At 41.3% G+C, this 22158-nt stretch overlaps 1 long non-coding RNA gene across 1 annotated transcript; it reads left to right on the forward strand.

Moving 5' to 3' along the window:
• The first annotated feature begins 3429 nt into the window (after positions 1 to 3429).
• LOC129742915 (uncharacterized) lies at positions 3430 to 9818 on the forward strand. The gene is made up of 4 exons (XR_008736576.1): positions 3430 to 3496; positions 3613 to 3890; positions 8025 to 8351; positions 9430 to 9818. It is a non-coding gene; the product is annotated as an uncharacterized LOC129742915 (long non-coding RNA).
• Positions 9819 to 22158: the final 12340 nt, after the last annotated feature.

The following is a 22158-nucleotide window of genomic DNA, read 5'->3' on the forward strand; positions in this document are numbered from 1 at the left end:
AGACAGACAGACAGACAGAAATTCATTTTTATATATATAGATAGATTACCGAAAGTAGAGACGAAAAAATATCAATAGAAAAGATTCAAACATCATTTCAATACTAAACACATTTCACGAAGCTTCCATCATCACATCGCGTTGAACTCACTTGAAATTCACGTAAGTTGCACGCGACATTCACCAAGCAAAAATTCCTATTAGGGGAGCGTTTACTTATTTTTTTCGTTCATTTTACGTGAAAATCAATTGGATAAAAATTATGTAGTTTTTCACGTAGCCACGACGTGCGGATTATTTTGGGTGTACTAATCTTTTCCGTCAAAGGGAAGTGTCATGTCCGTGTGGTCAATGGCAAAGTGTGTATATATTCAGGAGGTGTTACCGAATATCGAATTCCCGATTCAACCATTTTGGCTATGTAGGCTATGCAACTATGCGGAACTCATGAAGTTTGTTTACCAACAAACCACCAAAAAGCTGAGCAAAAAATAAACAAACTCATTGAGAGCCCCGCTCACTCCTCGCCTACTTACTGTGAAAGTCGGAGAACCTAGTGTTTCAAAAGACCTTGGTCAGTGATAGAACGGCGAAATTTAAAATTAAAACCCAAACCAAAACAAACATTGGTAAATTTTTACTTGCTTTACACATTCATATTTTTACGTGTAGAGATTATTTTGAACGCGCGCCAAAAAAAATTTGTTTGCGCTCGCGATTGATTTCTATCCGCGATGCCAGGTAAATGTTTGACGTTTTGTAGTTAGAAAAAAAGGTAAACAAAAGGGTTTAAATTTTCGATGAATTTAAAACTCATTTTACTATGGCTTTTTACTACAGAGATCTCTTATGCCGTTTTCGTTTTTCTCCACTGACACGGGTCAAAACTTTCTCTGAATAAACAAACAGAATCGTCACCCGGGACAATGCAAATATATGGTTGCATAGTCAACCTTATGCTTGCCCCCAACACTGACAACTTCTACGGGTTGCAAACGGCTGCTTGAGATTCAAACCTCGGGCAATTCTAGTGGACTTCTGAACACAAAAACAGCAGTTAGGGCAAAACTCGTGGATAACTCGGTTGCTACTGCTAATAAACGAAAACACTATTAAAAAGTAAGTAGAATCATCTTTTAGTTCTTCTTCTGCTGAGCGATAAATTGAGTTTCAAAAACTGGTATTTTTTTGCGATTGAAAACTGAAGACTTAGTATTCGCAGAGGGCAGAGAAACGCTTTGAGTAATAATTAACAAAAAGTTTATTACAAAGAAAAAGTATTCTTTAATGTTCGGGAGTTTTTCAGGATCGCTTGACACATCCTTTTCAAGGATTGCTTCGCTTCACCCCCTCTCGATCCGCCAATCCAATAGATCTCCGAACGTTCCGGAATCCCAGGTCTTTCAAAATACCGATCAGCCATATCGCTTCCATCGCCACCGCTGCCAAACCTCGTAGTGGTTCTGTCTGCTTGTTGACGGAGTACCTCAGAAAGACGTCTTTTGTACCCTTCAATACGAACAGCTCGCTTCAATGCACCCCAATGATGCTCACCAGGATTCTGCTGAAAACGTCCTAGATAGCCAATCGTAAAACATACATCAGGACGGGTGGACATCATAAGGTACATTATGGTTCCTAAAAGTTCTCGGTACGGTTCGCTTGTTGTTTCAGCTTCATTTGCAACTGCAACGCCTTTTCCATCGGAGTCTTGCAAGGGTTGCATTCAGCCAAGCCAAATTTACGAAGAAGTTTTTCGATACTATATAACCTTATGGGTTGGTTAGCCTGCCCAGCACCAATGAGAACCCCCCTCTAGAAGCCTCAGGGCCGACTATCCGCGTTCTAGCTTGCAACAAGAAAACACTGTGCTTAGTAGAGACGAACTTTCCCGTTTATTTCATTGGTTTGTCGACAAAATGGTTTCTTTACCCGCACTTTCAGGGACAAGACAATTTCAGGGATTTTCAATCCTACCTTGGGTCAGCTGATAGGGACACCTTGGGTAGCTGCCTCCGCACTTCCTCGCTTCCGCTCTCCTTTCCGGACTGCACAGCGGCGCGGGGTAAGTTGTTCCGTTGGTCTTCGGCGTGACTTCTCCTTCGCCTACCCGGACGTTCTGCAACCTTTGGACCACACGGCGTTAACGGCTGCCTGGATGTGGTAACTCTCGTACCTGGTTGAGATGAGGTCAACCGGGGCTACCTTGTGTAGCGGTAGGTTTGCCTCCGGATTCGTAGCTCGCACCTCACGTCCTCCGAACTCCAAAAACCAATCGGCAAAACAAAAGGGGTCCTGTTGGCGCAATGGGACAAAACAAGAGCGGATTAGGTTTTTATTCCGGAGGGCCTGTCCATGGTTCTATGGATTCCGGGGCAGCGATCACTTCTCACCTGGTTACAATGTGCTAGTCACTACGTATGCACTTACGAGAACACAGTACCGTATCGTTTGGTTGTTCTTTGTGGAGTGATCGCATTAGCTGTCGGCCATTGCCCCGGATCCGGACTTTCGGCTCCATCCTGGAATTCCGCCCCATTGCGCCTTTTTCGAAGCCCGCCTATGGCTGCTCATTTGTGCGTTCGATCAGCGCCATCTGTTCGTCAGCGTATTGCCCGTCCATTCCCTTGGCCATTATTTGCGTATGGCATCAGTGGTTTAAGGTACGGTCCGCCTCCACTCCACACAGCGCTTCCTGTGCACATTTACATTTAGGTACTACGATGATTCTCACTGACCTTGGGCTTCTCACACAACGCACTGGTTACACTCTCGCACGGCTCGGGTAGAAAAAATATTAGCAAGCTAATATTTTTTCAGTTTACAACATTTGAAGCAGCAAATCAGTTGCGTACCTGCTGAACCAGACACTTCCTGCCCGCGCAATGACAACGTATTCTTTTTTTTACAATAGACAAGTCTCGAACTCTTCATGCTTTTGGATTTAAATCAGGCCGCCCACATCGAAATGAGTGACCAATACGCAATGCAATGTGAGTCGGGGTCATAGGGTATCATCATCAATAATAAATATCGACTCCACGCAGTTTAAAGGTTTATGGCCTTCTACTGACCATCAACGTTTTACAACTCCGGTCTCCAGAGATCCCACAGCATTTGCATATAACCCCCCTTCAATGAGAATCAAGGCAAAACATTTAAAGCGTACGAATTAAAATAATAAATAAATAAATAAAACATGCTAAAAAGTGATAATTTAAACCTAAACAATCTTAAAAACTAATTTCGAACCACCTTAGCATTAAAGTTTTTCGTAACGCAACAAAACGACATGACGAATAACATTTTCCTTACTGGGAGTTGATTTTGACCTACTTTTTCTTTAATGACACAAAAACGATCAGTTGCGGTTAGCGCAAAAAGCAACGCAACCGATACCTGTCAAACGGATTTTCATTAGTGCAACGTGGAAAAAGTCGGAAAGATGGATGGATGGATGACGCAGAACTCAGACGGAATCTGGAGGAACCCTCAGGTAAGTAGGCGCCTTACAGTACTTTGTGGATATTGGTGTTTTATTCATGGTAAAATTGTGCACGTTTTCCATGTTCATTTGAAGTTAAAAGTATTGTAAAATTTACTTAATTTTAGGTCAACCAGGTTTCATCCGAGTGCGTTCGTGCGATGTTTTTATGGCCTGCTGGATCTTTATGGTTGGCGATGTTCTGCTTGCTCCCAGGATGGGAATTTTGAAGACTATGGCTTTGTGTTGTGCTGAATTCAATTAGGCACATGCATGCATGCGATGTTTTTCGGAATCTCACAGGATGAGGATAAATTGAAACAGCTGATTTTGTTGCCACGACGTCGATGTTTTTCTCGTTGGTGAAATTCGAAGTACGTGATCTCAGGGCAGACTAGTATTTATGGTGAGTTCTTATTCTTATTTCGCAAAATATTGTGTTATTTACTGCAGCGTATTACGGAAACGGTAAACAATCGGAACAACTTTCCTACGGGGATGTTCCAAAATAAGAATCTTTGTTCATTTTTGAGCAAAATGCTGCGATGTTTTTTTTTTTTTTTTAATTTTTATTTTAGCAGCTTTAATTTCAACAATTTGCATCGCAAGTTCAGATGATGTTCTGACGAACTTGCATCCTAATTTTTAGCCCTTTTGGCCCTCTTCCTACTTTCGTTGTTATATTTATAACTCTTTTCTTGTACTGGGAGCTGATTTGTCTAACTTGCCTTGCATGTTCAGATAGTGTTCACATGAACTTGCATGCAAGTTAGGCACCAGTGAAAGTTTTTTTTTTTGTGAGATGATGTAAATCACAAACGACTTCAGCGACCAAGTTTGTTGTCGGTTTGTAGAATTCCCGAAATTTTAGGAAAGTTGATCGGTAACCGGATGTTTTTTTTTTAAACTTTGCTTCGATCTACTGAACGATTTTTTATCATTCTGGACGCTTATTTTGGTGGCACTTACGTTCTGAGGTCAGCCGCAGAGAATATACCTAGCGATTTTCCTTTTAGGTCAGCTACTTCATAAGAGCTGGTTCCTTTTTTCGCTATAATAACGCCAGGCAAATACTGAGGGCCTAGTTTTGCATTAAATGCTTTACCCGCCGAAGACAAATTAAAAGTTCGTTTGAAAACTCTTTGGCCAACATCAAACGAGGGAGAATATCTTTTATGTCTCAGGTCATACTGTTTTTTTGTTGTTTCGTGGGTTTTTTTGAGATTCTCAATGACGAACTCGTAAGTTCTTTTACAAATTTCTTTCATTCGTTTAGCTCTTTCTTCTTCCTTGATTTCCTCTGGATCTTCTAGTCCATAATCCGAGCCTCGAACGATCATTTCATGCCCAAAGATTATGCGATGTGGTGACAGTTTAGTTGAACTGTGCATAGTTAAACACCACATATTCTATCTCGCTCACTCTCGAATCCCAGATTTTTTGATCCACACGCACATATGATCGGATCATCGCGTTGATAGTCCTGTTCAGGCGTTCCGTTGGATTGGCCTGACTCCGGTGGCGTGCGTTTGCCCAGTGTTGGACTCCGAACTTTTTCAGCAGTTCCTGGAATTCTTTGGCATGAAATGACGATGCGTTATCAGTTATCACGAATTGGGGGACAGCGAACTTCCTAAACCATCTTTCTTCTAAAATGCTGCACAGGCTAATATTGCTTATTTTCTTCACCGGAACAAGCATGCAGTACTTAGAAAATAGGTCCATGACCACTAACAAGTGTGCATTGCCATGCTTGCTCCGAGGTAGAGACTGTATATAGTCCATGCAGATTATATGAAAGGGTTTTGCGGCGATCCGCTGTTTTCCCATTTCCGGGGTAACTGATAACGTCGAGTGCTTATTCTCTTTGCAAGCTTCGCAGCTCCCAATGTACTTTTTCAAGTCTGCGTACATTCTGGGCCAATAGTACCTTTGCTTGACTTTTCCTAGGCATTTTTCGAAACCGATATGCATGTTTTCGTCGTGCTCTTCCTTCATAAGACGGTTTCGAGCATATTTAGGGACACACTCCTTCCATTCGAATCGATAGTCCAAAACGTCTGATCTTGAAGACACAAACTTGAACAATCTGTTGCCCTCGATCCGAAAATCTATGTAGTTCTCCGGATCGTTTTCAACAGCTTTGAACAGGTTTGTGTACCAAGCTTCTTCCGTCGATTCTATCGATTCTATGGAACGAGACAGGGCATCAGCCACCACATTGTCTTTGCCTTTCCGGTGTCTTACTTCCATGTCATATTGCTGGAGGGTGATGCTCCACCTACTCAGCCGCGAGGAGGACTTCCATTTAGCTCTCATGATGAATGAGAGTGCCGATGAGTCTGTCACTAGCGTGAACCTGGATCCTTCAATGTAGCAGCGAAACTTCTCTATGCACCGCAGAGCTGCTAAACCCTCTTTTTCTGCTGCGTGGTAGTTGAGCTCGGCTCCTCGCAGCTTTTCGGAATGAAAAGCGATCACTTTTTCAACTCCTGCATGACATTGAATTAAGACACCGGCAAGAGCAACATCGCTCGCGTCCGTTTGGACACTGAACGGAAGGTTAAAGTCCGGATTGGCCATTACGGGAGCTGTAATTAGCTTTTCCTTAATGGCCCGGAATGCTGATTCTGCTGCAGGACCCCACTGAACCTTTTTCGGTTTGTTTTTCAACAAATCGGTCAACGGTCCAGTGAGCTCACTAAATCCGTCGATGAACCTCCGGTAATAGTTGACCATACCGAGGAATCGGCGTAGTGATCGCACTGAGTTTGGGGCCTCAAACCCCAGGATCGCTTGAACGCGATCCGGGTTAGGCCGGAGTCCTTCTCGAGAAAGGATGTAGCCCAAATAGGGCAATTCTCTGCAGCAGAATCGAGACTTTTCTAAGTTAATGGACAAGTTTGCTTCCCTTAACCGTTGTGCCAAATCGGCAAGTCTCTCAATATGCTCGTCGAATATCTGGCTGATGACCACTATGTCGTCTAAATATACGAAAACATACGGTTCCAAAGCTCCATGGCCCAGAACGCGGTCAAGAAGCTTGCAAAGGCATGCTGCGGAATTAACGAGACCGAAAGGCAGCCTCCGGAACCTGAACAAACCTTTTCCAGGTATTGAGAAGGATGTGTAGTCTCTCGACTCTTCTGCCAACGGGACCTGCAAAAACGCCTGGGTAAGATCGATGGTTGACAGGAACTTGAACGGACCAAGATGGCTTAAAATCCTATTTTGATGAGGCAAAGGGTAGGCATCTCGTTTCGTCCGTTCGTTCAGCTTTCGGGCATCCAGGCATAAACGAACATCCTCACTGTTCTTTTTGGTAACAGGAACCACAGGAAGAGCCCAATCTGATTCTGCAGGCTCTATGATCCCCTCCAGAACCATATTGTCCACAGCCTTATGGATTTTCTTCTGTATCTCGGGGCTCCAAGGATACGGATTCTTACGAACCGGATCAGCATCCTTGAATTCCTCCTTGATTTCAATTTTGTGTTCCATAAGGTGTGTTGCTCTAAGATTCCCCGGTTCTGCTACCAAAAACCACCCTTTGACCTCTTCTAAACGGGATTTTTGTTCCATATTGATCTCGTCCTCATTACCCAGTTCGTTTTCCGGATTAGGCTCTTCGATGACTTCCACGAATTCGTCAATGGTCGGACGAATCCCAAACAGTTGCCAAAAATCGTATCCTAAAATGCATCGGCAATTGAGATCTGGAGCAATGACAACTGAAAGGATCCTTGTCATGCCATTGAACGAAATCGGTACGTCACAAGAACCTAATACTTGCAGGTTTTGCCCCGAGGCAGTTTTTAAGGAGAGTGTTGATGGTTTTATTTTTAGTTTCAATTTGTCAATAAGATTTTTACCTCCAATCCCGAGAATCGTTTTCGCTGCTCCACTGTCTAGCAGACCAGTCACAGAAATTCCAAGAATCTCGACTTTTGCAAACGGTCTAGGGTCATTGCTTAGAGTGACAAGCATTGATGCTATCTCATCACTTTCGGCAACTTCCCCCGCCACTCGTGAAAAGCCGAGACTATTGAGAATTTCGGAAGTTTGGCACGTTCTGTGAGGTCTTACTGGGCTGTTGAGACTTTCTCGCCTCACTGAGAAGTCCTTTTCGCGTTTTTTAGCGCGCAATACGGGCATTCTCGCGTTAAAAATCCTGGAAAGCCATAATTTTGACAAAATACATTTAATTTTTCCCTACACTGCTCAAACTTGTGCCCTTCGTCGTGACAGTTCATGCACACGTTCCGTTTTAATGGAATGTATGCGCTCACTATGCGCTGAAGAGCAGAAGCTTGGCTAGGGCCTGGTTGTGGGTCATTTTCAAAATTGTTTTCTTTAAAATTTTCGGTTGATCTCTCATAGGACGTAGGTTTATTTTGTTTTTTTCTATCTTCATTTTTGTAATTCCCTTTCCAAAATTTTTGTGGCTTCTCTCCGTTTGTATTGCGATTCCGGTCTTGATTGGAGTAGTTTTGAAATCTGTTTTTGTCTTGATACTGATATGTTTTTTCTTGTGTTTCAGGTATGTTGCTGCTTATTGCTTCTACGTGCTCCGTCCGGAACCCTGGCCTGATGTCCTTACGTCGATAGACTTGCCAATTTATCGCGTCGAACTTTTTGCCGAATTCTCGCATCTTTGCGATGGAGTCGACGTTGGCTGCTAGCATTGCGATACGGCAATCTTCCCTCGTATTGCGGAAAAGGACCTCAAAACGTCTTCGTTCAGACCATGGCTCGGACATCCCACGAAAGATTTTAGCCATTTCTAAATAGAAGTCCTGGAACCTCTCACGTTGGCCTTGTTTTCGACCGTTGGCTTGTCTTTCGTAGACAAAATCGATGTCGTAGGGTAAGAACTCTAATTTTAGTTCGTTAACCAACTCCTTCCAACTTCTCATTTGGTTGTTGCTGTTGATCTCCATCAGCCACGACCTTGCCTTATGCGTTAACAAGTGGTGGGCATTTTGGAGCAACTCGGTTTCAGAAAACCCGCCTGCTTTCGCGTTAAATTCTATTTCTCTTAAAAACTCATTCAACTGCCTACCATTATCTAACCCGTCGTAGGAAATTTTCCATTTATAAATGGGCAACCTACTGCTATTATCGCGCGGACCAAAGTCTTTAACACGCTCAGACATGTTCGATTGACGTTCAAGTTCTTTTGGTTTGTTCAGTTCTACGCCCCTCACGCTACTCAGTGACTCATTCCTTTCTTTGATCCAATCCAAGAATTTTTTCGGATCTTCTTGCGATTTCTCGCTACTTTCTAGTCTTTGATCATCGAAACCGTCACTGAGAGCTGTTCTATATTGCGTAACCTGTTTTTTCGCAGATAAGTTTGTTTCGAGTATTTGGATGCGCTTAACTAGCTGATCGACGACCGATGAAAGCTGTCTGTTTTCGAGAACAACTTTATCGAACTCCGATTTAGACACGTTGCCAGCTGCCAAATTACTCGAAATCTGCTCATTTTTCTCCCCCGCTTGCTCAATTTCAATTTGTTCCGGTACGGATGGCAAATTGAATTCCCTCTGAGTTGGAACACTTTCTACTTCGGGGATGACTTCCGCATCTTCAGCCCGCAGCTGATTAATACGGTTGTTGATGATTTCCATTTCAGCTCTGCGTACTTCTGGGATATGAGAGGACAGCGAGAAAAACACGTTGAGCAAGCGTACGCATTCATTTGCTGTTGCCGCAAGTTCATTCAAATTACTATCCGGAGCAAATTTTCTTAATCTGTTCAAGCGGAATAGTAAATGAATGAGCCTGGTTTTGTAGCCTTGTTCAGGTGCCTTTTTCGAACCTCTTTTATCCAGATGTGCCTTGATGCTGTTGACTTTATCGACGCAAACCTCTAGCTCTTCTGAAACAGAATCACCAACAAAATCATAACTAACTTCTTCTTTGTTTTCCTCTTCTTTCAGCAACGATCTCAACGCGCGTTCCTGTTGCTTGCGGGTGCCAGTAATCGACTCACCCCGAAGGATTAGCTCATGTTCCAACTCGTCGACGGTCAGATGAGCACCATTCAGCGAATAATACTGGAGTAGCAGATGAGCCATATCCATCCTGATTAATTATTAAGACGAATACAAGAAACAGGAAACAAAAAGAAAACTGGATGTGTGCACGATTTCAAAATCCGACTAACAATTTAAAATCAACTCAAGAGCATTAACAATCAACTATACAACTAAAATTAGTACGTAATCTTTAATGTAAGTACTATTTTTTTTTATTATTATTATGTTGCACCATATGAAAATCAATAAAACAAGTTTCAGGACTGTGTTTTATTGCCTAACCTTTCCCACAAATGATCTACTACAGTTTAAAATTTTTGAAATTTAAAATTATAATTTACGACTTAATTTACAACTCCACAAAAACTATTACTTTGATTCTCAATGAAGTTGGCTGGTTCTCTTAACTTTGTGAACGAACCAAGACCCCTCCAAAAGCAATCCAAAGTGTCGACCTGAATTTGTAGCCTTTTTTATACAATCGTCAAAGGCGTTTCAGAAGGTCTCGGATGTTTTCCCAGAGACTTCTGCAAAAACCAATAACTACTACACTTCAAACGTTTCCCTGCACAAACTAAAATAGCGGATCTATTTTAGTTGAGCGCCAAGTATAACCTTATGGGTTGGTTAGCCTGCCCAGCACCAATGAGAACCCCCCTCTAGAAGCCTCAGGGCCGGCTATCCGCGTTCTAGCTTGCAACAAGAAAACACTGTGCTTAGTAGAGACGAACTTTCCCGTTTATTTCATTGGTTTGTCGACAAAATGGTTTCTTTACCCGCACTTTCAGGGACAAGACGATTTCAGGGATTTTCAATCCTACCTTGGGTCAGCTGATAGGGACACCTTGGGTAGCTGCCTCCGCACTTCCTCGCTTCCGCTCTCCTTTCCGGACTGCACAGCGGCGCGGGGTAAGTTGTTCCGTTGGTCTTCGGCGTGACTTCTCCTTCGCCTACCCGGACGTTCGGCAACCTTTGGACCACACGGCGTTAACGGCTGCCTGGATGTGGTAACTCTCGTACCTGGTTGAGATGAGGTCAACCGGGGCTACCTTGTGTAGCGGTAGGTTTGCCTCCGGATTCGTAGCTCGCACCTCACGTCCTCCGAACTCCAAAAACCAATCGGCAAAACAAAAGGGGTCCTGTTGGCGCAATGGGACAAAACAAGAGCGGATTAGGTTTTTATTCCGGAGGGCCTGTCCATGGTTCTATGGATTCCGGGGCAGCGATCACTTCTCACCTGGTTACAATGTGCTAGTCACTACGTATGCACTTACGAGAACACAGTACCGTATCGTTTGGTTGTTCTTTGTGGAGTGATCGCATTAGCTGTCGGCCATTGCCCCGGATCCGGACTTTCGGCTCCATCCTGGAATTCCGCCCCATTGCGCCTTTTTCGAAGCCCGCCTATGGCTGCTCATTTGTGCGTTCGATCAGCGCCATCTGTTCGTCAGCGTATTGCCCGTCCATTCCCTTGGCCATTATTTGCGTATGGCATCAGTGGTTTAAGGTACGGTCCGCCTCCACTCCACACAGCGCTTCCTGTGCACATTTACATTTAGGTACTACGATGATTCTCACTGACCTTGGGCTTCTCACACAACGCACTGGTTACAACTAGCAGTTTGCGACAGCTTCATCTAACCACGCGTCATGTCATAATCGATCTTGACGCCAAGAAAGTTTCGCACTTGCCCGCAATCCGTCGATTGGAACTCATTTGATAACTGTTGCTTCATATTCAAAATAGTTTCCAGGTTCCTTCCAACCACAAGCAGATCATCGACGTACAGGACCAGAAATATTTCGTCTCTCCCCCTCTCGTCGATTCGTGAATAGAGGCAATAATCCTGTTGAGACCGTTGGAACCCTACCTTTAATAAAGTCTCATTCAGCCTCTCGTTCCAGCACCGGGGACTCTGCTTCAATCCATAGAGTGATTTCTTCAATTGGCAAACCGACTCTGGATTAGCCTTGACACCTTCAGGAACGACCATGAAGATCCGCTCTCATAGCACGCCATGTAAAAAAGCTGTTTTAACATCCATTTGATGGATGTGGGAGGACATCTAAACAGCTACGGCCAGCACTGTTCGTATCGTGGTTAGTTTCGCTACCGGGGCATACGTCTCTTGATAGTCCATCCCGGGTTTCTGGAGGAATCCTTTCACGACCAATCTTGCATTAAAGCGCACAACCTGGCCGTTCTCATTCTCCTTCGTCGAAAACACCCATTTGGAGTGTAAGGGCTTGATACCAACGGGCCGCTCTACAAGAGCCCATACGTCATTCGTCCTCATGGAATCAAGTTCGTCCACGGATTTCGTCGTATGTACTCGGTACATCTGGGAAAGAATTCACACCAGCAGAAGTTGCCCGAAGACCAGTGCAGTGATGAAGTCAAGAAACTTATCTGGGAGCATGCGCTCCCGTTCGTCACGCCTCGTGTTAGACCCTGAAAAGTCACCACGTCTTTCTTGCGAAGGGAGCGTGCCAGGATTTTCTTCTGAATTGACCACAGCCAAAGGACTTGAGAATTCCACTTCGTCTTCACTGACCAGAGGATGAAATTCATCGGGGACTGATCCATCATCTACGTCGTTTTCAACTGCCACCTCTGGCTCTTGCTGCACAGGAATTAATTCATCTCGAAAGGGGAATCTAGCTTCATTAAATTTCACATCTCGAGCAATGATAACCTTTCGAATAGCCGGATCCCAAAGTCGGTACCCATTGGGAGCATAACCAACCAGTATTGCCCCTTTGCTCTTCGCATCGAACTTCTTCCTCAACTGGTTTGGTACCCAGACGAACGCTTGACAACCAAAAATTCGTAGCTTCTCGATATTCGGCTTCCTATCCGACCACATTTGGATTGAGGTAGCTTTACCACCCACAGCACACGTCGGACTTTGGTTGATGAGGAAATTTGCGGTTTGGACAGCTTCCGGCCACAAGAATTTTGGTACACCAGAATCAACCAGCATGGCTCTGACCTTGTCTGCGATGATACGGTTGAATCTTTCTGCAACCCCATTCTGCTGCGGAGAGTAAGCAACGGTTGGTTGCAACTAGATTCCTTTGGCCTTGTAGTATTCTCGCTGCTCATTCGAATTGAATTCCGTACCTTGATCAACCGTTAGCTTGGAAATTTTCATTTGCAACTCGGTCGTAACTATGGCTTCATATTGTTTGAAACAAGCAAATACTTCGGATTTCTTCTTCATCGGATAAACAACTGCACAATGTGTGAAGTCGTCAATGAAACTCACAAAATATCTGGAGCCATCCCAGGCCACCGGATCGATGGGGTCACAAACATCCGAGTGTACTCGCTCCAAGGGTCTTGAAGCACGGCTTCGCGTTCCATCAAAAGGCTCTCGACACTGCTTTCCTTTCACGCAGCTTTCGCAAAAACCAACCACAGGAATCTTCTCGCACATGCCGTCTACCAGTTTGTTTCTTACCATGACATCCATCGCCTGCTGACTTACGTGGCCCATACGACGATGCCACAGATTGCCAACTTCAGCAGCACATAAATTTGTGGTTGGCCTTCCAGCTTCCAAATTGAGGTGCAACTCGTACAGATTGTTCTTAAGTGGAGCTTCAGCAATAGGACAATCTCTGTTGCTAAGAACCGCCTTGTCGCTACCGTGGGAGCCAGTGAATAAAACATTTATTCCACTTCTCGCTAGCTTTTTGACTGACAGCAGGTTACCTCGTAATTCTGGCAAATAAACCACATTCTTCATCTCGAACCGGACACCACAAGAAGTATAACCTCGAACAACGCCTTTGTAATGACCAACTAGGGTAACGCCTTCTTTTGCCACATCGACAACGAATGGTTCCTTCAATTTCCGAATTGATTGCAGATAACTCCGACAGTTAACAAGATGGTCACTGCATCCCGAATCAACGAAGAAAATTGCTTCAAGTTGGCTCGATTTCCTCGCTGTAGGATTGACCATAAATGAAGCAGTCCTACGGTCGCATACCACCGTGTAAGCTCGATTCCGGCTGTCGGCTCCGGCAGTCCTTTTGAACGTGGCTAAGCTTGCCACAGCGATAGCATTTTGGTCCTTTGGGTTTCTTCGGTCGATTTCCTTTTCTTCCGACGAACACCGTGCTCTTGTCCTCGTTCGATTCCCCCATCCGGTCTTCTCGTTTGGATACTTCCGCCAACAGTCGCTGTTTAACCATTTCCATTGAAAGATCCTTCTCGTCCAGTTTCTCGAGGGCCGTCACCAGAGGATCAGAGCTGTCTGGTAGTGTCAGAAAAAGTTGAGACACCAGATCGCTTGTTTCCAATTTCGCCCCAATAGACTTCAACTGCCGGACCAAATCGTCGAAAGCTTGGAAATGCGCTTGCATCGAAGACCCTTCTTTCATCCGCAGGCGATCCAACTGCTTCCGGAGCAACGTTTGGCTCGTTACTGATCTTGTAGCGAAGGTTTCCTCCAGGGCTTTCCACATAGCCCTTAGCCGTTTCCTTCTCCCGTACAATACCCAGGCATTCATCGGACACGAACGACACCAACAGGGATTTCGCCTTCCGATCCGCCTGCCACCACTTGGTCCGCGCTGCTCCGTCTTGAGGAGGGTTGGCACCTTCTTCCAGGACTTCCGAGACCTCCGCTGCATCCAGGAACAGCTTCACGCGGAAACAATTCTCATAATTGGGACCAACCAACTGCGGAATGCCTTCTCTTGAAGTGGAGCTCATAACCTGAAGACTTAGGATCCGCAGTGGGCAGAGAAACCCTAATTAACAAAAAGTTTATTACGAAGAAAAAGTGTTTTTTTAAGGTTCGGGAGTTTGTATCAGTCTAGTGAAAAATTTTCAGGATCGCTTGACACATCCTTTTCAAGGATTGCTTCGCTCCAAAAACACCCCTAAGTATTTTAAAAGTTTTTGAATGAAAAAGTGATATTTTCACAAAAACATTCATTAAAAGAAAAAAGTTAGAGATATAAGTAAGCTAAATTTACGAAAGTTCTGTTTTGGTAAACAATCTCACAAGTATAAAAGCTGGTTGAAAAAACTGGAATTTTATCTTGTTTTCTGTTAACCAAAGTAACAAATTTGATGTTTTTTTTTTTAATCAACAAAGTGTTTGAGTTGTTTTTTGTACTGGAAGAAGATTTAATATTATTCAGATTTTTTTATAGATTTATTTAAGAGTTGTATTTCATTTATAAAAAATGCACTTCTGAAATGTCTGCTCTTAAGGTGCGTTTACAGTTCTTTCGAACGTGAAAATGGAAATACTTATATTTCTCAAAAACTTGACTATACTGCATTTCATGGCTACGAAACTGGGTGGAATAGATGCGGAATGGTTGATAGAATATTTTTGAACTGATTTCCTTGTTCAAAACCCTTTAAAATTTGTTTTATTCCATTTCCCCCGATTTTCACTGGGGAATGTTTTTTTCCGCGTTCAATGCAATTCCGCTCGAAGTGTAGACGCACTGAGCGAACGTGAAAACGGAAAACGAACAAGAGTGGTGAATATAAATTCCACGTTCATTTTCACATTCGAATGGCAATGTGCATTCGTAAAGAATTTTTCACCGACGACGGAAAAAATTTTGCTCAATAAAAATTAGTTTTTAAATTGCAAGCACATTTATAAAGACAATTAAAGGCTTAAAAATTCTACGAATTTGCAATAAAACGCATACGATAGTTTTTTAAATTTAAAACCCGCTTGGGAATCATTTAAATGTACCTGCAGGCTTTAAGGAGCCAAAGTCTTTTTTGTCTTAACAATGTTTTCTTAACTTAACACTTTTTTCCATAATTTTAAAGAAAAAGGAGGATAGAAAGGGAAATATGAAAATAAAAAGAATTATAGACGAAGATCAATAGCTTTTAGGAAAAGGTATATTTCGAACATGTAGTCCAAGTCTATCACGGCCAGCACATCTCTCACTGGAACATTCTCCGTTCTCCTCGGGCCCGAAGGGAGTCTATTAAATTCGTTATGGCGACAAGATGACACACGACCAAACAATATGCTCGATGTCATGGTAACCTTGACCACAACCACACAAATTGCTGCCAGCAATGTCAAAACGATAGAGTACCGCGTCTAAGGAATAATGATTGGACATGATACGGGAAAATAAACGAATAAAATCCCGACTCAGGTCCATTCCATTAAACCAGGGTTTAAGGCTTACCTTTGGGATAATCGAGTGGAGCCACCGACCCAACTCATCCTCATCCCATTTGCGCTGCCAGTTGACAAGAGAGTTTCTTCGAATCAAAAAGTAAAATTCGTTGAAGACGATTTCACGTTGATATGTGTCGCCTTCCATCGCCCCCACCTTTGCCAGAGAGTCTGCCTTCTCATTGCCCACTATCGAGCAATGAGAGGGAACCCAAACAAAGGTGATGGTAAAGCGACGTTTTGATAAGGCACTCTAATTATTCCGTATCTTCTCGAGGAAGTACGGCGAGTGCTTTCCCGGTTTTATTGAATGGATTGCTTCAACAGAGCTCAGACTATCCGTAACTGTAATCGAAGAAGCCCTTTAAGAGCAATCGGTTCTATCAAACCAATCTTTTTAAAGACTGTCAGCGTTTTTTTCATTCTACCAATTAACTTCTTTGAAACTACACGCGTTTTCAAGTTATTCCTCAAGATACCATCAAAAGGTTATGGGCACCCACGCTAAGGACAGTTCCCATGGAATTCCGCAGTTCGACGGAGGTCACGGTTTTCAAAATTGGAGCTTCGGTGTGAAGATGTTCCTGGATTCCGTTGGCTTATTAAGAACGCTGACGGAAGAGGCTCCAGATGTGCATGCTGAAAGGACGAAATTCGTTGAAGCGGATAAGAAAGCCAGTCGTTCATCGTAAGTTTCCTGGCTAACGAGTGCCAAGAAACGGGACAAGGTCACGGCTCGTCAGATGTGGAACGCTCTTGAGGATTCTTTTGAGAGGAAATCGATTAGCGCTCAGAATCTGCTACGGAAGCAACTGAGCAGGATGAAGTTACGAGAAGGGGAATCAATGCGGGCGCATCTGTTGGCCTTTGAAGATTTGTTGCGGCAGTTGAGAACGGCTGGAGCCAGGATTGAAGAAGCGGATGCGGTGGTTTCGTTATTTCAAACCCTACCAGATTTGTACGATCCACTGGTGACCGCACTTGAGAATCTTTCCTAGGAAAATTTGACTTTGGAGGTGGCTAAGCAGCGTTTGATGGCCGAAGAGATGAAGCGTACCGGCCGACAAGAGGAAGCTGAAGAATAGAAGGCAGCCGCTTTCTCAGGCGAAAAGAACCAAAAACCGAAGAAGTTCAGCAAGTTCCGAGGAAAATGTTTCCGCTGTGGTGGCAAAGGACATGTGATCAAGGATTGCCGAGTTAAAGTCGAGAATGAAGCCAGGTCAGCGAACAAAAGCCGTGGTGCGATCAAATCAAGCAGCACCAAGTTGGTATTCAAACTTAATTCCGGCCCAAGCGATCACCTAGTCAACGTGAAGGGATGTTTCTCTAAGCTCGATTCTTTGAACCTTCCTGTGATCATCAATGTGGCTAAAGACGACGAAACTTTGGTGGCAAACCAAGCCGGGGCAATCGATGGAGTAAGCAACAAAGGTATCCCTCTTAGGTCGAATTCACAGTGAGCGCGAAGCGAAGTGCGAAGCGAATTTCCAATTCGCGCGGCAAACCGCTTCTCATTGAAACACGTTGAAAAAAAAATCGACCGGCCACAGTGCAAGCGAATTTTCATGCGAAGACCCGGCTGCATCGCACGAATTCATCCTGTTCATCCGGACATACACTGAAAATATTCCCTCGGATATTTTTTATCGTAAAATGATTTATCAAAAAAAACTTTTCCAAAAGTTTATTTATTTAATTATCATTGCCGTTTCTGTGTTGATAATGAAAAAGGCACGGTTTTTTAGCGCGGATTTTCGAAAGTAAAACGCCGTTTCAGTCTTTTTCAATTGAAACAAATTCTAACTGGCAATAAACGACCGGTGGCATGGAAGCCCCACAATATGTGTATAGGGTGAAGGGGCTGAACGGATAGAAAATGGAATTTGTTATCCGACGCCATCTTGAAATCCAATATGGGCGCTTCCACTCAACTTTAAAATGTTGGAAGTGACTGAAAAGCACATGAAACTCCCACAATATGGTTATTGGATGAAAGGACTCAATAAGTAAGAAGTCGAATTTGGCTGTCCGACGCCATTTTGAAATAAAATATGGCGGTTTCCGCTTAATTCAAAATGCAATAAATAACTGAAAATCGAATGGTACATCCACAATATAAGAAATGAGTGAAAGGGATAAAAAAGTAGATGAAAAATTACTGACAGAAATTCAACGAAAAATTTAAGAAAACTGCAAAAAAGCACTGAAATGAATAAACAAAAATATGACAAGTGTTATAAAACTAAAGTAATATTGACAAAAATATAACAAAACTGTGGAAAAATATGAATAATTATTACTAAAATTTAAAAATATGACAAAAAAAAATAGTAACAATTTACAAAACTTTGAATAAAACACGCCAAATGTGGTAAAATAATTATGCCAAAAACATGACAAATATTACAAAATTAGACAAAAATATGAGAAAAAATTCACAGAAATGACAAAACTTTGACAAATGAGAAAAAAAAATTATGACAGAATTATAATCAAAATTTGACAATAAAATTACCTGACAGAACTAATATAAGGACCTGAAATCCGAGTTCCCCAGCCGTAGGAACCTCCCTCTACAGTGAGCCGTGTGCGGTCAGTGAAGATTCTGGCTCAATTAATCATGCTCGTAGGATGTCTAAATATTACCATTGGTATCTTCTTAACAAAATACGCATGCGGTACCTATCTGAGCAGGAGTTAAAGCTGAACGAAAATGTGAATTAAAATAATATGTAAAAAGTGAAAAGAAATGGTGTTTTTGTTGAACGCAGCAGGCGTTTAATAGTAGCAAAATAATCATAGTAACCCATGTTTTAAATTTGAATAAAATTCTCTCTTGTTCCAACTGTTCACGAAGCTAGTTCGTTCTTTACGGCTCTCCATATTCCAAAAGTTTTTATTTATTCGAATCCTAAAACTCCAAACACATTTGTGTATGTGTGCGTGATTTATCCACGCACGGTTCCGAATACCGTTTTTGTAACGTTGGAAGAACGTTTTGTCAAATCCTTTCTTAACTATAGACATAAATGTTAAGATACAATAGAACTTTAAGGAAAACTAGCAAAAACAGTTCGATGCATGAAAAACGTTTCTACAAGCGGAATTTGTACATTATCTCAACTGTTTGTAGAACAGTTCCTCCATATAAGTGTGTGAACAGTTTTTAACAATTACATAACCTAACGACATATTAAAAATACTGTGAATTCGGAACTCACGGTTCAACCAATGTATTTCACGGTTTGAATAATCGTTTACTAAAAGTTTTTACAATTCAATTTGGTAAGTTATTATATTTGTCATATTATTATTTCAATTTTCATATTTTCCATAATGTTGTCAAATATTTGTTAAAGTTTTTATTTCGAGTTTTGGAATTATTGTTTATTTTTTGTTATTATTCAGTCAATTTTATTAATTTTTGTCAGATTTTTTTAAAATTTGGTCAAGGCTTTGCCATTTTAATGTCAAATTTATCATAGAATTGGTATATTTTTATCATATTGTTGTAATGTTTTTGTCATCTTTGCCATATTTCTATCAAAGTTTTGTCAGCGTTTCGTAATTTTTGTTGTTATTATATTGTAATTTTTTTTCATTATTTTGTTATATTTTTGTCATAATTTTGGTAGATTTTTTTTTCTTGCAAAGATTTTTTCACGTGTGAACAGTTTTTGCAAGACACAGAAGGTTTTTTTCAGTGTTGAACCGCTTCGCAAGTCGCGTGCACTGTGGCCGGCCTTCAAAAACGAACTTGCGAAATTCATCCGGTGAATGAATATTTCGCTTCGCAGTTCGCTTCGCGCTCACTGTGTTCGTACCCTTAGGGTACGAACACAGTGAGCGCGAAGCGAACTGCGAAGCGAAATATTCATTCACCGGATGAATTTCGCAAGTTCATTTTTGAAGGCCGGCCACAGTGAACGCGAATTGCGAAGCGATTGAACACTGAAAAAAAAACCTTCTGTTTTGCAAAAATTAATCACTTGTGAAAAAATCTTTGCAAATTAATTTGCAGAATCAAAACTGTGAGCGAGGGATACGTACCGCGCCAAAAAAAAAAATAATCCGCGTTAATTCCGAAAAACCACGTTAACTTCGGAAAACCGCGGAAAAACCTTGCGCGTTCTAGGACCGCGGGGATTATGAAAAGGAATCTTAACCCTTTCCTTCCCATGGTAGCACAGGTGATCCACAACTTTGCACAGCTCGCATTTGAACTGGACGCTTTGGATCAACACCATTTTTTCACCGAATGTGTAGATATGAGTGAAGAAACATTGCACGAAATTTGAAGAAATTCGGTTCGTTAGGTTTTGCTTGGCAGATCAAAAGCTGCAAAAAAGTCGGATTTTTTTCGAATTTAAATCAAGTCGTCATTTGTTGTTCAATAACTTGACAAGTTGTTAAAATTTCCCTCAAATAAAAATACTGACGTGCAGAAGGTTGCATATGCAGGCAGAATCAATTGATGGTTTACTTAGATTTCAACTAAAACATACAAATTTTTGAGTAAGTAAAGTGGATCACTGGTGATACACTGGGAACAAAACGTAATTTTCTTCTTGTGAAGCTTCTCATCAATACTCATGAAAATCTTTTCGTCAACAAAAAAATCACTACAGGATAGTTATTTCATCTTCTTAAATGACCACATGTCTCCAAATATTTGTAAAAGTTCGTGATTTTCTCGAAAAACGGCATGTTTTCATTTCTTTGCAAAAAGTGTCATGGCGGCAATTGTTCAAGGCAAAAATGAAAATTTCAAATATTTCAATAAATAGACTTTCGAGGGATGCGTACACCAAAGAAGATTTTGATCAAATAGGATCATTTTAGTTTGTGATCAATGAAGTGATGAAATTCCATGTTTTTATGCAATTTTTTCCTGTTTTTCATTTGGTGTTGTTATCTTCCCAATGGAGCACATATGATCCACCTCAAAACCCAAATTTATCAAATGGATCATTAAAGTAGGCTTAAATAATGCATCTTTTGTTCTAGAACTTCAGCTGGAAATCAATATTTCTATTTTTAAAACGTGAAAAACCTCGTGGGAAGGAAAGGGTTAAGGTCATGAATTGCCTGGACTTTATGAGTACGTCGGAGAATACACCAACATGCTTTAAATGACTGAAAATCTCATAAAACAAGCATAATGTGGATATTAGGTGAGAAGAATCAATTAGAAAAAGTCGAAATTTGCAGTCTGACGCTATGAAACGCCATTTCAAAATCCAATACGGCAGCTTTCGCTCAACTTTTAAATATTTTAAATGACTTAAAATCGCAAGAAAAAAAAATCTACCAAAACTATGACAAAAATATAACAAAATAATGAAAAAAAAATTACAATATAATAACAACAAATATTACGAAACGCTGACAAAACTTTGATAGAAATATGACAAAGGTGACACAAATATTACAATATGATAAAAATATACCAAATCTATGATAAATTTGACATTAAAATGGCAAAGCCTTGACCAAATTTTTAAAAAATCTGACAAAAATTAATAAAGTTGACTAAATAATAACAAAAAATTAACAATAATTCCAAAACTCGGAATAAAAACTTTAACAAATACTTGACAACATTATGGAAAATATGAAAATTGAAATAATAATATGAAAAATATAATAACTAATCAAAATTTACAAATATGACAAAATTTTGCAATAAAATTACATAAATCTGGCGATACTATGAAAAAAATCTTACTAATGTAATAAATATATATATAACAAAGCTATGAAAAAATATGATAAAAATTTAACAAAACAACGATAAGAAAACAAAATTAAGACAAACAGTTGACAAAGGTTGTTATAGTACTGTAAGATTTTTGTCATTTTATTTTAATTTTTGTAATAATTTTGTCATGTTTTCATTTGTCGTATTTTTGTCATAGTTCTGTCAGATTTTTTGTTCATTTGATTGTGAGTTTTGTCTTTTTTCGTTCGATTTTAGTCGTTTTAACATCTTCTCTTCATATTGAAAGCACTGACCATACTGACTGGACACTCGATTTCGTTTTCTGGATAAGTTTTCCAGAAAAAAAACAAAAAAAATCATTTTTCCAACAGTACGCAATGTCGATTCCAGAGTGCGCATGGATCGATTTGAAGAAATGCTACCCCAGTTAGGAAATGCCACCCAACTTTAAAAATAAAACACGCAATTTCTACGATAAAATCGGGCTAAACAGGACCATTTTTCCTACAGGGCATTTTTTGTCAAATTTTTCAGGTTCGCCACCTGCCGTCGGTATTGCGAACCTGCAAAATCTGACAACAAAAAATTAGACAGAAAATGGTTGAATTTTTGTTCTAAGAGTCAAGTCAGTGTGGTCAGTGCTGAAAGTCTTACCCAGTACAACTGCATTCGATGATTACTCTTGTATTTGAACTCACGGACATTGGCTTAGGAGGGAACTAACTTGCC

Source organism: Uranotaenia lowii, chromosome 1 (assembly GCF_029784155.1).
Source record: "Uranotaenia lowii strain MFRU-FL chromosome 1, ASM2978415v1, whole genome shotgun sequence".
Classification (NCBI taxonomy): domain Eukaryota; kingdom Metazoa; phylum Arthropoda; class Insecta; order Diptera; family Culicidae; genus Uranotaenia; species Uranotaenia lowii.